The sequence below is a fragment of the Aplidium turbinatum genome, chromosome 6 (genome assembly GCF_918807975.1).
Source record: "Aplidium turbinatum chromosome 6, kaAplTurb1.1, whole genome shotgun sequence".
NCBI classification, from domain to species: domain Eukaryota; kingdom Metazoa; phylum Chordata; class Ascidiacea; order Aplousobranchia; family Polyclinidae; genus Aplidium; species Aplidium turbinatum.
The window spans coordinates 13092681-13108579 of NC_137477.1; the positions used below are offsets into that span (position 1 = coordinate 13092681).

Here is a 15899-nt window from a genome sequence, read left to right on the forward strand (position 1 = left end):
TGTTTGGACCAACGTTATCCCAACTCTGCACCCAACGTAGTTCATCGTTGGTACCCTACGATGGCCCAACGTATTTTGCACCATTCGTCGCAGTTGAGCCGACTTATTTTAAAATCTTTGGCCCTACGTAATCCCAACTCTACTGCCAACGTAGTTCATCGTTGGTACCTACGCTGGCCAAACGCACTTTGCACTTTTCGTCGCAGTTGGCCATACATATTTTGCACTAATCGTTGTAGTTGAGCAACGTTGGTTAAACTTAACCTGCAACTTCAAGTTGACACTGTCCTGATGATCCATATGCCAATACGATGACCATCTTCTTATACTGAGCAAATTTAAGTCAATGATGTAAACAAACGTAAAGTTGTTGAAAAATACATTTATTCGAATGGTAAAATGCACCACCCATGCACAATTCACAGCTTCGACAAGACATGCATAAAAGTCTAAAAACACAGTGGGACTGAGGTACTTCATGCCTCATCAGAAGACTGCGCCTGGATGTAACAACGTGATCTGTGGCGGCTCAAACGCAAGTACCTATAAAACAATATGCAACATTTGTAAAGAAAGCAGGGATGAAAGAAAAGATACTGTACAGTGCAAATTAGGTCGTGTTTACAGCACCGTGAAAGAACAGACTCTAATTGCTACATATCCCATGGATATGGGTATGCAACACCCGGTTATGTTACAATAACAAGCATTTTTTTAATACATCCTAACATTCCTCAGTATGTTTTAATTCTGTAATTCGTAGCCTATACGATGGGGTGGGGAATGGGTATACCGTTATGTTCTATCAACCTCTAACATTAATGCACATTCGTTAATCGTGTTAATGCGGTTTGCCTTCTCTAACCAGTGCAAATTATTATTGTTATCGTTTGATAGATCTTCTAAGTCAAGTCTTAAAATGTGTGTATATTTCTTGAAGTTCTGCTCCAGCAATAAACTAATCGCTGGTTAAGTAAATAAAAATGCTTTTATTGCCCTTATTGAGAGAATAGTAACGATTTGTCAGTGACGGAGAGAACAAATGAACATACCCGCAGTACTTTTTGTAGCAAGACGTTTAAGCCGGCCCCTATCGCGGTCTTCCCACGTCTTAAACCAGTCGCCCAGTTTGTGGTTGATTTCTTGTAGAGTGCATGATTTCGTATTGCTCTGGACAACATCTATAAGTAAAGCAGTTTTGTAAACAAATAATGTTACATCGATTTTTATTTTTACACAATCATCTACAGCAGTGGCCAGCGGCTCTTAACCTGTGGGTAATTACTCAATCTGGGGAAGTTTGAGGTCTTCCAGAGGGCAATGAGCAGGACAGTGCAAATTATTACCAATTTTTAATCAAACTTAAATCATTGTTGGGTTTGGCTTTGGCTATTCCATTCAATTGATTGCCAAAGACTAATAAAATTGGTACGAATGGAATTAATTTTATGCTGCTGTTTGGAAGTCTTCACGAGAAGATGCAGAACAACGTGTTCTTGTCGAAGGTTGCTTATTTGTGCGACTTTTTCTCTGACATAAACGCCTTGAACTGCTTGCAGGGCAAATGGACAAGGTTATGGGATTTAATAGACAAATAATAGATTTAAGATGCCCAACATGCTTAATTGCTTAAAGTGGGGTAACGGGTCAGAAAAGGTTAAGAACGTTGCTCTACAGAGTCTACAGTCTGTTTCACGTGCGTGGCACGATCATCAGGAGAGCTGTAATAAAAATAAAAGCGAGGACATCACCATAAGCATAGCCGCCGAACCCAGGAAGGTCGGCCTTCCTGACCTTTTCGCAGAGAAGGCCACCCTTCCCTGCGAAATCGGCCAGATCAACTTTCTAATCTCATCTTTTTTACTGCACACGAGTAAACAGCAGGTGTTTTTCAACTAGATCTAGACTGAGGCATTAATCAGGGATAGTAAACAGCAAATTGACAAAAAAGATTACGAAAAAGGTAAACTTCAGATGCTGCAAAACTTATGATATATCCAAGGTTGTTATTTCATTGAAAATTAATCATGAACAGTAAGTATTCTTTCTGGAGACGATATCATACCAACAAGAGGTGAATACAAAACTTAAACAAACACTTACCTACGACCATGTTCTTTAAGTTTTGCATGGAATCAAAAGAAAACTTTTTCTCTCCACTTAATGTATTTTCCCCTTCCCGGTCCGCGAGACGTAACTTGCGACTTCGTTTAACATCACCTGAGGCATCAATCGATTAACCGTGTCGTATAGGCTTTTTCCTCCTAGATACGACACAGTTGTTTGAACTGCAATAGAACAGATGGATGTTGAAATGCATAAGCCGAGATCGTTAAAACAGCATAGAAAGCAGTCCCATCAAACAGTCGCGGTGCGTACCAGGCTACCAGCGTACATAGGTGTCGAAATAGGGTGGGCCGGGTGGGCTTTATTTTAACAAAATATGTCCACCCTGTTTTCATGACACCTATGAAGTGTTCGTTACAATTATTTCCGTTTTTGTTTTTAGCTGAATTATCCAACCAACTGCAGTGTAACCTCTGAAGACTTGCAATAAACAAGATCACAGATATGCGTAAATCAAACGCACAATACCACATTCCAATTGACAACTTTGAAGGTGGGTATGTAAATGAACCCAAACCTCCAAACAGTAACATTGATACCAACATCAGATTGTTCCAAATTCCAGTTATTAACATCAAGGCTAAATATTTTCACCAAGTTGTCAACTTAAACCTCAAAGATATCAAGCATCTGCTCATGTATTTGGATTAAAACGTAGAGATGGCCTCATCACTATCAGACAAAAACTAAAGTCCCGAAAGCTGACGAAATTCTTCAATACCAAACACGATTTTAATGTTTGTGCAGACTAATACTGTGTGATGCTGAAACCAGCTTTGAAATTTTTGTGTTTTCAATATGGAGTTGTGTGATACAAACCATACAACAGCATGTCTGTAAGAATGTGAAGGACTGATTCACACTAAGCGTTTTGACTCCAATATGACATTTGAAATACAAATTAAATATGCACACAATGAATTCAGTTTATTTAAGAAATTCTAAAACAAAACTATATTCTGCCTCATTGAAGCCGAACTGTGACAGTGTGAATCAGCCATAAAAATAGTGGGTTACTCGAAGTCCACTTTGAAACTAGACTGTTTTATTGATTCTTTGATTGCTAAGATCAAGTGTATTTATACTAGAAGAGGACTTCATTTGTTTGAGTAAGTTTTTAAAAGTAGTTCTACTTGATGGGGTATGTTTCACAGTAATAAGATCAATCATTATACACTTTTGACATCGCACCCACTGCATCAGTGCTTAATTTTACTTTAAAAAATCAGTAATTTGCTTGTAACTTTTTTCTGTACATTTTTAAGAGAAAGTTCTTTGGAAATAAGATAGAAACATGTTACTTCTGCAGCATTTAAGCCAAAAACTAACTTTCTAGTATAAGCAGTTATCAAGATATGGCAAAATTAGCTATTTTCAGCTCGTTTGGTGAAATTGCACGGCCACTAGAGGGTGCAAGAACCCAAAATTATGATAGAAGTATTTCATTTGATATTTGGGGCCATATATCAAGACCACTTTTTGAAATTCAATTTTTTTTATTTTTCACTCCACCCTAATGAACAATTCGTACCCTCAGTTACCTTGAAAAGATCAAGAGAAAAAATTAAAAAAGCAGTCGCTGATTGTAGTTTCCGCAAACATTTTAAAAGGATTAGATATCGATTAGCTAGGCATCGGTATCCGCAAACAAACAAACTGAAAAGATCGAGAGAAAAAAATAGAACATTGCTGATCGCAGTTTCCGTTTTTCCGCAAACATTTTAAAATTTCCGGTAATGCAAACATTTTAAAATTTCCGGTAATGCAAACATTTTAAAGTTTCCGGTAATGATTCTAAGAGTTTGCCGAAGTCGCTGAACGCAGTTTCCGCAAACATTTTAAAAGGGTTAAGGTTTAGGGTGTTTCCGCAAACAAACAAACTGAAAAGATCGAGTGAAAAAAAAATAGAACAAAGCCGAAGTTGCTGATCGCAGTTTCCATTTTTCCACAGTTTCCGCAAACATTTTAAAATTTCTGGTAATGATCCTAAGAGCTTGCTGAAGTCGCCGATCGCACTCGCAGTTTCCGCAAACATTTAAAAAGGGGTACCTCTAAATATCCATTGTCAGGCATTAGACAAATCCTAGACAATGCCTTGAAATTACCGACAATGCCTGAAAGTAGCTACTCTACAATGCCTGACAACCCCTGAAAATGCTATAATGCCTAACAAACCCGTCAACCACTGATAATGATCGACAATGCCTGGAAATTCCCAACAATGCCTGAAAGTAGTTAGCCTACTCCACAATACCTGACAACCCCTGAAAATGCTCCACAAACCCCCAAAAAGCCTACTATGCCTGACAATGGGTATTTAGAGGTAGGCCTACCGTTTTAAAAGGGTTAAGCTTGATTAGAGTTTCCGCAAACATTTTAAAAGGGTTCGGGATTAGGGTTGATCAAAGTTTCCGCAAACATTTAAAAATTTCTTTAAATGATCCTAAGAGTTTTTGTTTGTTTGCGGAAAAATTTTAAAATATTTGCAGAAACTGTGATCAGCGACTTCGGCTTTTTTTAATTTTTTTTTCGATCTTTTCAAGGTACGAACTGACGGTACGAATTGTTCATGGTGGTACTAATTAGGTTGCATCCGATGCTGCGCAATCTACTTCATAAAACAATCTGCAAAAAACTTGTGGTATATACATAATGCGGTGATAGTAGCAACATTCGAATCCTGATAAAAAACTTCTCGTTGACATAATAGTCATTTTTATGCCACTTGAAAGTGAAGATACCCCACTTTTTGAAAAAATCGAGTAGGCTACTTCTAAAAATGTTACTTCAAAACCAATAAACAGGTCACGTAATTGCCGTAAAAAGTATTAAATAATTTACCCTGAAGAATAGATTAGAGTCAACTGAAATAAACCTTACCTGAGTTTCATGATGATCATTCATTTGGGCAGTGCTCTCATAAATGAAAACCTGAAAGTCCCCAAAGCTACATCTAAAAATTCCTAGATTACATCAAAGTTCCCTAAATCATTATTACATTCAAACAGTTTCACGTTCTGAAACAAAAAGCAAGAGTTAAGCGGTTTAAACAACAACACTAGCAAAAACCATTCTAAATAACTTTGTTGTATTAGTGGGCAAAGTCTCACAGCAAAAAGCAGTACGGTATGTTAAATTACAGTGATGTTTAACATTACAGGGATACAGTGAAGATTTCCCAATGCTTATCACATGCTAAAAATGACATAAACTGTGCACGACTATCGACTTATTCATGAGAGCTAATTCGACTAGTAATTAGTTGATTAGTTCATGTGCTTCAGCATCTGTAGCTGAACTCTTCATGAGCCCTTGCCAACTGCAACAATTTAGCTCGATCCCTTAATCCCAGTTTCTCAGCTGACTTCATACCTTGGGTGTGTAGCAAACCAACTAAACTTTCTGACTTTAAACTGTTCCTGTAGTCAGTTTTAATGTTCTTCAAGCTATCCGTACTAAAAAGTCATTCAACTGGGGCATTTAAACATGGTAGGGACATTAGGCAAGTGACTACTTTGCTATGAACTCAAATACGGAAGAAAACTTGACAAATAAACTTCCATTGATTCTGCAAGCGAACAAGACAAAACTGCAAATGCAAATGGCGTCCAACTCCATTTGGGTTTTCGCGCGTTTTTTACGAATCACGTCACAGACAATTGTAGTTTCTGACTGCGCATGCGCATCGTGATCTCTTTTTAGCGAATTTTGAAAAAGCACGTTCAGATGTCCGCCATTTTTTACAATGTACCAATTACTCGCGTTTGTCAATGCTTTAAATATGGTGTGCTGTGCATATGGATGTAGAAAACGAAGAAAATACAATTCAGATGATAAAAGGAGTAAATATTATTCCAAGATATTTACCAATCTCTCGGATCATGTGTTTGAATGCACCGTTACCAATAATCATATTTTTACACTAGTCAAAACTGTGTACAAATGTTATTTAAAAATTAGGTTTTACCGCATTGGTAAGAAAACTTGCAAGCAAATACAAGCTAAATTGGTTCGTAAAACGCTTAACAAAAATTCTGTCTTAACAAACGTCTGTAGACGTTGAATCAGTGTAAAAATGACAGATTTTGTTGTATGGCTTGGCTGTAACAGCGCAGCTTTCACGCAAATTTGAGACAGTAACAATGGCGAATGCCTTTTTTTAATTTCTTCAATCGAGATGCGCTGTCTGGTTGTTATAAGATGTTTATGGTTTTTTTAAAGTGCTTGCCTGAAACACATGGTACGGGAAACTGTGTCCAATTATTCAGCTCAGTGTTGTCATAATTTTTTTCGAAAATAAAATGAAAACTTCGAAAACAAAAATGAACGGAGCACGTAAAAATTGCGAGATGAAACTACAGCCCTGATCAATTTTAAGAAGGCAGAGTATAGTTATATAGAGCCATAGTAGAACACTAAAAAAACTAGCTGCTGCTAACAAACTTGAAAAACTGCAGCTAAATTTGCAAATTAGTGTTTTTTTTTCAGAATTAGTGATCCTCATAGTGATGCATGATTTAGAAAAACATTTCAAATTTTTTTTTTACTTATAGCAATAACGTAAAAAAATTGAGGGGTTACCGTAGTTCGCCCGCAAATAATGACGTTGGCCCAACGTTCTGTACAACTGCACACCAACATTGGAAAAACCGACTTTCTAATTCTAAGTTTTTTTGCATTTTCATTGTCCCATTACAATTGTAAAAGGAATACGATGAAGCAAATTTAAACAATTCTTCGAAGGTATCTTCAATTAAAATGTTTCAAAAGTTGGCAAAGTTGGCAAAACTACACTACCCTCAGCCAACCCGAACAACCGTCAGCCTACGTTGGGCCAAGGAAAAATGTTTACTGGGTAGTAGCCTACTGCAAACTGTTTTTTTTTTAAGAAATATGGAACGATTTTACGTGTCATCCTTGCGCAGAGACCATGCTAATCTTCTCTGTATCGTTCCAATTTTAGTATATGTACTGCCGAAGCGGTGGGATGGCGTAACGGATAAGGCGTTGGCTTTCCAATCATGCAATCCTGGTTCGACTACCTGCTTATGCTGGTTGTTGAAAAACACCGCTCACCTCTACCCAGGTTGTAATAAATTGGGTGGGCGTAGTTGCTGAAGTAAAGGCGGCCAAGAGAAAGGAACTGGCCACCCTACTCTCCTTAGTGCCGAAGGCTTAGTACAATGAGAACCTTTATCTTCTCATACCCGACACTTGAATCAAGTATGGGACCACCTTTACCTTTACCTTACTGCCGAAGCAAGTACTGCAAAATGTTGTTAATCAACAAATTCTTGCCACGCTGATGAGCATCGCAAGTGACAGTTGTCTATAATAAAAGAAAGACGGTTTTATAGACTCTCACAAAAAGGATGAACAACCAACTCATTGCTTTTTTAGAAAGAAGACTGTTCATGAATTGCGATTTTCGGTGATTTCCACAAGCGTTTGTTTCATGGTGCCTAGTTTCTTTTTCCCTGTTATTGGAGCCTATTTTTCGCTGATATATTAGCAGGTCACTATTGTTGCCTGTATTGTGATGTGTCAAGCATTTTCTTGTTTACTGAAACTGTTGATGGCAAGATATCTTTAGTGAAGCGAAGTGACAACACCACTCTTGCTGGGCTATGAATATTCTGATGAAACCGCTGGCCTCGCTATAAATGCGCAAAACAAGTGACCTCGTTTATCAGGCATTGTTAAAAAAGTCAAAAGTGTTGTAAAAGAAGCTTGGCCTAGCAGTAGCGTTGTTCGATTAATTTTGTTGCTGCGGTATTCTAACATAAATATGAACAACATGTAACGCTGGATACTGGGTAGGAAATGCGTTCTTTTTTAGCATAAGAGTCAACCTACCTAAAATTCTATTAGTGCGGCCCGCCACAGCTCTCCTTAGTGCCAAAGTGGCCCGCATGTAAAAAAGGTTGGTGACCTCTGACATAGACCAACAAAAAAATTTTGGCACAAAAGATGAGAGTCATTTTAGAGTATTTCAGGGCCCCTCATTCCGAAAATGCACTTGGTTTTTTCAAGTTGTCTCTAGTTTTCGAGATATTCGACAATGAAACTATTTTTGAAATCGTTTCTCCAAAGCTTTCAATTAGCAAATTACTTATTTTCAGCCCTGTTTACCATTATGATGTCATAATTGCACTTGTCTAGTTCAATTGGTTCATATTGCACGAAAGTTCAAAACGCAAGCAAAGGTTGAAATGAACTGTGTTTAACGTAAGGGAGACATAAATACTCAATGATAACAGTTGTGAATCAGTAGGCCTACATCACAAGAAAAATATCCCGAAAGTCATGTGTTTATGAATGCAGCTTTATATTGAAAAGGTAGGCCTACTGAAATGGATACTTGTTACAAACACATCGTCGTTTCGGGCCGGTTGTAATGCTTTCTCTCTGATTTTAATGTTAAGTAGATATTGCGTAAATATTCGTTCTGACAACGTCATGTTTAGGTCTACATTTGTCGCCAGAGTGACGGCGCCGCGGCGTTTAAAACTCTAGATACGAATCACTTGGAGTCATGGGACAGCGACTTTCTCTCTCGTTATGATGTTTGTATTTTTGTTGTTCAACGTAACTTCTATGTATTTAGTACAGATATGGGTCATTGCTTTCGAAGCGCACAATTGTCCAGTCGAACGCTGTCCATCCATTGTCCAATTTACTTTGACCAGTTTAGTAGCTTGATGTGAGCATAGCGTGTATTCGTACTTTTAGTGCAGTTTCATTTATGGCATGAATATAAACAGTAATAGATTTGTACTATCTTTCAGATTTAAGCTCGTTGTAGGTGTTTGCCACAACTATTCGAAATCTCTTTATATTTCTTTTTAACTATCTTTCAATCATAATTTGATACGTTGTTTGTCTCGAATTTGTCTATTGGAAGTGCATTGTCTATTTGAGTGGAGACGTTGGATATTTTAATAGAAATCATTTGAGAGCATTTCGCTTGGCACCTGCAGACGAGAAGATTAGCGACCCAATAGACCTTTTCCGAGCTGATATCAGTCAGGCGTGACCGGGTAAACACAGTCCTCTGAGATGGCGCAGTCAGAACTGATTTCGCTTGAAACTTGTTGCATTTTTGTGCGTATTGTAAGTTGTAACGACATTGCAACGTTTTCTAAGTAGTTTTTAACTAGACAAACATGTGTTTTAATGTTTATGAAACCTTTCGTCAGTTCGTTTCATTTTTTTGACAGAAAGATACCAGTTAACATGCTTGGAATAGTTAATCAAATTTGGGCTGTTTGTTGCATGTTTTTCAATTTCAAAGGCCAATACTTTCGCCAGAAAAAGATTAGACATCGCTTGTAAGCATGTTTTGTTAATTTCATCATGTTCATGCAGTGACCTGTGATCACCTCAGCTGAATATGAACCGTCTGTTTGTCTGCACTAAATAAAGTGGCTTTAGAATTTAGATGTAAAAATGTGCAGACTTCAAAGAGCGAAATGATTTGTTGAGTTCCCTCTGTAGTGCATAAATAGTTTAAAGCATGGGCGAAGTAAAAATTGTTTAGTTTAGGTAACATACAATTCCAAAAATCATCATCAAATGGAATTCTCTGTACAAACAGTGACTTGGACGTTGACACAATAAGATCACCACCAAGTCATTCCAGATATAGCCATTTGTCCTTGAATTTGGAAATGATAGTGTTGAGAGATTTTCAATTTGTGGCACTTTGCCTGGTTCTGTTCTAAGCAAAAGTCAGGGTAAGACGTTGCTGCTCTGACGCCAGTGGCGTAGCCAGGAAAAAATTGGGGGGGGGGGGGCAAATATTTGATGAATTGAAGAGAACGACAAAGTGTTTGATTTAAGACATCGCCACCTGATGTGCAGTGGCGTATCCTGGTGGTTTCAGCAAGGGAAGCAATAAAGCTGGTGGGGGGTTAGAGCGTGCTGAAAGCACGCATATTGTAGGAGGGTCCGGGGGCATGCTCCCCCGGAAAATTTTTGAAAAATTACACTCAAATAATGGATTATAGCGCTTTCTGGAAACACTTTCAGGGTAATATTTATATGAAATTTATTAGCAGATAAACAGCTATTAACTTATTAAAGGTAGCTGTTACACACGAACGGGCAAAAACTGCGGCTAAAATTAGAGAACACAAAAAACTCAGCTCCAGAAAAACCAACTGAAATTGCTTCCACAGATTAGTTAAAAGAAGCGTAAATCGCGTAAACTTTGCGCGATTTACGATTTGCAAAGTTTATTGGTGCCTTTCTGTGTGTCTAAAATAATTTCTAAAACAAGTCCTGGGGGGTGTTAATAGCCAGATGTCTTGCAAAATGATATAAATTTATACAAATTATATTATATTTTCAACAAAAGGTTCAACTTCGGAATCCATAATTTAAAAATTTTGGGGTGGGGGCCATTGCCACTTTCGCCCCCCTGGCTACGCCTATGTCTGAAGCTATGGTGTCTATATTTGTATGGGCACTTTATTTCGAAAATGCGAAATGGGCTTTCCTGCTCAGAAAAATCTATCACCTTCCCATCTGGAGAAGCTCCCAGGTGTGAACAGCCAGGATTTATTATTAGGCCACAGTCATATACTTGTAAGGTATGGCCCATTTCCTTGGTCATTTTGGCAACATAAAGTGCACATGCAGCTTTCTCATTACTTCGACCATGTAGGCTACTAGTGGTTTGGCATAACATTTATTAGCAGAAAAAATGGATTTGAAAAATGAGGCTGAAGGTGCAGCTTTCCTTGCTCAAACTTTTCGAAAAATAGAAGAAGTTAATCAAGAACATCTGCTTTTAAACCACAGATTACTGTCACATTGTTCAACTGTTTCTTTTTCTAGTATCTGTGTATTCTTCAGAGATACTTTGGTAGTGCATAATATTGTCAGTGCTTTATCAGAAAGAGTTTGATGTTGCATTTAAAATCGTGGCACTGTAGGCAAATCGGGAAAGTTGGCAGTGTATCTTACAGCCTTACTTTTTTTTATTTACAAAGGAAAATACACAATTTAGCCTTGCAGGCTACCGGTTCGGTAGTTAATTAACATAATTTGAACTAAATCTCAACATAATCTGAACTTCTGACTTTGTAGCCCACCGGTACTCAAGTTTCCACATGATCATAACTTACCCTGGGCCTGTTACAAACGAATGCAAGATTATAGGTTTCATAAACATTAAAACACATGTTTGTCCAGATAAAAACTACTTAGAAAACGTTGCAATGTGGTTACAACTTACAATACGCGCAAAAATGCAACAAGTTTCAAGCAAAATCAGTTCTGACTGCGCCATCTCAGAGGACTGTGTTTACCCGGTCACGCTTGACTGATATCAGCTCGGAAAAGGTCTATTGCCTAAGAAAGCCGCATCGTCTTATCTTAGCTGTTCGGGTTTGGCGAGAGATTTCAATAGGTGAAATCGCTTGCTACGTACAACACAGGGTTCTACAATACTTGTACAAATAAAGTTTTATTCCAAGCCTTTGCTAAGGCCAAGTCTTTGCTGCAAGAATTTTTTTCTGGTCTATAGGCTAAATAAATGGCATATAGGCTAATAAAATATGCCTTTGACAAGTAGGATGCTGTACAATAGGGTGTTGCATTTTTAAAAAAAATTTTGATTTTAACTTTGGAAATATAAATGGGAGGTGGGAAATGGCCAAAATATGAAGTAAAAAAATTTTTTCAAAAAAATATTAAAGTTTAGGGGTCCCACGCTCATCTCGAAATTCTGGGGGGCTCGCAACTAGTGAAATCTGGATATTTTAGTTAAATACGTATTTTTTGGATTTAATAGGGTATGCAACATATTGCTGCAATCAGAATTTTATGAGGAATAAACTGATGTAAAAATAACATTCACTTTTAAATGTTTAAAAAAAAAATTATTGACACATGCCACAATTTTAGGTTATAAAAGTGCAACAACAATGACATTGAAAGTCGGCTATTCAAAGATTATTAGATATGAGCAACCAGCAGTCAAGCATTATAGTTAAAAGATCACAGTTATCAATTCCTAAAGCAGTGGTTCCCAACCTGTCGTCTGCGGACCCCTGTATGTCCGTGAGAAAACATTACGAGTCCATGATTACCTTGATGAATTTTGGAAGAAAAAAAAACGATCTTTTTACTTTCATTCTCTCATTAAATTTGCTTACATTGAAAAAGTTACGGCATGCCACTTTGGGTCACCTTAATATTCAAATACTGGTGACATTTCTTGAACAATTCATTCATTTTCTTATTTGAGCAACTGTTTAACGGTTTAACCTGATATTTGCCACAGGAGTCATAGCTGCAATGCAATATGACACAGTACAGTAATTGAGAAGCATAATTATTACAATAGTCGATAGTATGTTAATTGAGTTTCAGGCAAAATTTAGGTAGGGGTCCGCAGAATTAATAATTTGTCTAAAGGGGTCCGTGACAACAAAAAGGTTGGGAACCACTGTCCTAAAGGAAAGTGAATAGCTAGGGCACAATTATTGAGCCTTGGAAAAATATTCTTCACACAAATTATGTTATTTATTATCATGTTTTCGAAAAGTAAAGTGATGACTCCAGAAGCTGTTAACATTGCGACAGCATCGGTTAATACAGAAAAACTACTTTTAACCAATCCTGCATTCTTTGACATTACCAGTCAGTGCTCTCCTTGCCTTTCAGTTGGTTCACCAGGCCACTGGATGTCTTTTAAAGACAATCAAATGGCAACTGAAAGGTTGATAGGAAATTTGACCAGATGCATTCAAAACAGAAAGGTGAAAGACAGCGACGATAATATGACAGATGCTGAGATGAAAGCAACAGACAATAAAGTTAGAGCATAATTATGTTCTCACTATGACGTCAGAAGCAAGTCATAAATACTGTGAAGACTGGAGACACTTGATAAAACTTGTTTTTAACACCTTTCTTAGGACTCGCTTTGCATTGGATCGTGTATTTCATTTGTTTAATGTAAGTTACAATTTTTTACAACTTTTACCATGGTTAGTTTTTATTTCATTTCTAATTTTCTAGTGCTAAAAAGTTTGCTTATTTCCAAATGGATTGTGGCCAAAATTCTGGTTAATATGATGTGGCACTTGACCTTTTAATATGGGGCCAAGCATTCAAGCAGTCTACCAGTCGTTTGGCCCAGTCCAACAAAAGACTTGTAATAGAACCCTAAAAGGGTTTCCAGTGTTGAAGTGGTCAGACAATATGTCTGAAGGACATACGTGTGGTCCCTCTGGTTCATATGCATAAATAAATATTAAAAAAAGTGAATTGAATGCAAAGTTTTATGTTTTGCTAATCGCTCGCTAATTTTCTTCAAATTTTGAGATTAGTGTGATCTTTGCTTTGTTGGTAAGATTAAAATTCAGAAGGTACGGTAATTTTGCACATCCTCAAATTGAAAGTAAGAGTGGTTGCATGTAGGGCTTGTAGGCTAACAATCACTCAAAATTTGTTTTTTATGTCTAAGTGGCCTTTTAGTTTATGTTGTTTACGAGGCAGTCCATTATAATACAACAAATCAATGCAACCACTAGGTTGCAGAATAAGATGGTTCAAATATATGTTGTAGCCCAAGTCCATCAAAAATTTACTTTTCAAAATCAGGTAAGTGGTTGCCGAGTTAGAGACTTGGGCCGTCACTAGGTGGTGCACTTCATTCGCATAACTAATTTTTGATTTTGGACACTATACTAAAGGTAGAAAAATGGTTGAAGTGTCTATTCCACCATTTTTGAGGATGCAGAATCCAAAAATGGCTTTCTTTTTGATCTAAACCAAGTATTTTAGGAGGTATTGGACGTTTGTAAAAATTAGTTGTATTAATGGAATGCCTCTAACCTATTCTGCAAAATAAGAAAAAAATCTACTTTTAATCAGTTGCCTAAAAATTTTCAAAATCCTATCAATCTCATTTTTGTTTATTGCAGCTCATTCTACATTCAATTCCGACAAAAATGATATGTAACATGACATATCTATCATTTATAATGTAGATTTGACAACAATTTAAAATGTTGCCATTCGCGACCAAAAATGAACTTTTTGGGGTAAGCGTGGGACCCCTAAATATTAATATTTTTAAATAAAAAATTTTTTGGTGTGGTTTTGGAAGATTTCCCACCTTACAATCATACTTCCAACATAGGTTGTAAAATTTGCAACACCCTACTGTACAAACAACCCAGATATATTTTGCTGCATGAGGCAACGCAGAGGACCAACACATTCTGCGATAGATACAGCGCTATATGAAAACAAGCATTATTATTATTACTTTGACATGAAGCTGGGTGATCAAGATAAGTCCTGGGTTCCTCCTAAAGTATGCAAACATTGCACTCAAACCCGTTTCTGATGGGCTCAAGGCTAAGAAGTTCAGAGTGCCATGGCATAAAGAGAGCCGTGGAATCACCATGAAAATTGATACTTCTGCACGGTGAGGATGTTCGAAGGAAGTCGGAACATCATGTTTACATGGAGTGTGCAAGGCAGTCATTGCATGGATGTTGCTATTTCTGTTTTTTGTTTGCCCTCTTTAGTTTCAAGTGGTGATTTGCTTGAAACAATAGGAAAACGGGCATGACTGAGAGTAACCTCAATACCTTCAGTAATGTTTTGGAGCAAGGTCAAGTTTTTTTCTCTAAACCATTTCTACCACCTACTGTAGTAGTTAAAGATTTAGTTATCAAAAGTGGTAGCTGCAATCTTGGCTCCTCATCTCGATAAATGACATTCTTGACTCCAAGGCCAAGATTACGCTCTTCCGCAGCAAGGATAAAATTCTAAGCAGCTACTTTACTGAAGAACATAACTTTGTATTCTGTAATTATATAAATGGCCTTCAAACCTTGATGAGTGTTGCTCGGTAGGCCAATCATAATAAAGAGTTGCGTTTGTTCATCGATAGGTTTGTTTTGTTTATTTGTCTAGTTTATTAAGCAAAACAATGTATGCATTCTGTTTGTACTTAGTAGCTTACTTAGTAAGTCTGAGACTGTTGAAATCAACAAATATATTAATGCAAAACGCAAGTTATATATTCTACATCTTGTATCCTCAGGCTTGCTTCACATCATATTTTGATTGTTACTAGGCCAGTAAACGTTAAATAGCTGTTTGTTTGGGTTGTAATCAGCGTGATTGGTTCCAAATAGCGTTTACACAACTCAGAAATGTGCCTGGGATTACTTCCAGTTTTGTCTATGTAGTAAACGACATGACGTTAAATCTATAGGGCAGGGGTCGGCAAACTGCGGCCCGCGGACAAACTTTTTGCGGCCCTCGAACGATCTTACTTTTAGTGCATAAACTAAAGTTTCATCATTATCTACGCATGAATTTATTTTATATCATAACAAAAAGCCCTTTAACATGTGTCCCGACGTTACTCGGTAACTCCCATGTACGCTACAAAATCTCTCAAAATTATGGTCTGACGTTACTCAAAATTATGTACCCCTCTGTTGAGGAATGACGCAAGCGAAAGCACTCATTGATTATGTATAATTATGACGTAACAGAAGCGAAACTGATTTATGCAGTAATTTTCCACGATTCAGTTCCAATTGCCAACTTTTATAAAGAATATGTCCAGACCATAAATCCACCTATCCTCATCTGTATGACAATGCAAAACGTGTAATGTGCATGTTTGGAAGCACATATTGCTGTGAGCAGCTTTTTTCAAAAATGAATTACGCAAAGAATAAACTTCGCACTCGCCTGTCAGATCGTCATTTGAATGACGTATTGCAAATATC

At 37.3% G+C, this 15899-nt stretch overlaps 1 long non-coding RNA gene and 1 pseudogene across 1 annotated transcript; both read right to left on the reverse strand.

The window, feature by feature from the left end:
- Nucleotides 1–405: 405 nt before the first annotated feature.
- LOC145772783 (uncharacterized) lies at nt 406–5146 on the reverse strand. Its single transcript, XR_014289320.1, has 4 exons — nt 5008–5146; nt 2104–2288; nt 1053–1181; nt 406–543 (listed from the first exon to the last, which is right to left on the reverse strand). It is a non-coding gene; the product is annotated as an uncharacterized LOC145772783 (long non-coding RNA).
- A 1868-nt stretch (nt 5147–7014) lies between these two features.
- LOC145773090 (U6 spliceosomal RNA) lies at nt 7015–7112 on the reverse strand (annotated as a pseudogene).
- Nucleotides 7113–15899: the final 8787 nt, after the last annotated feature.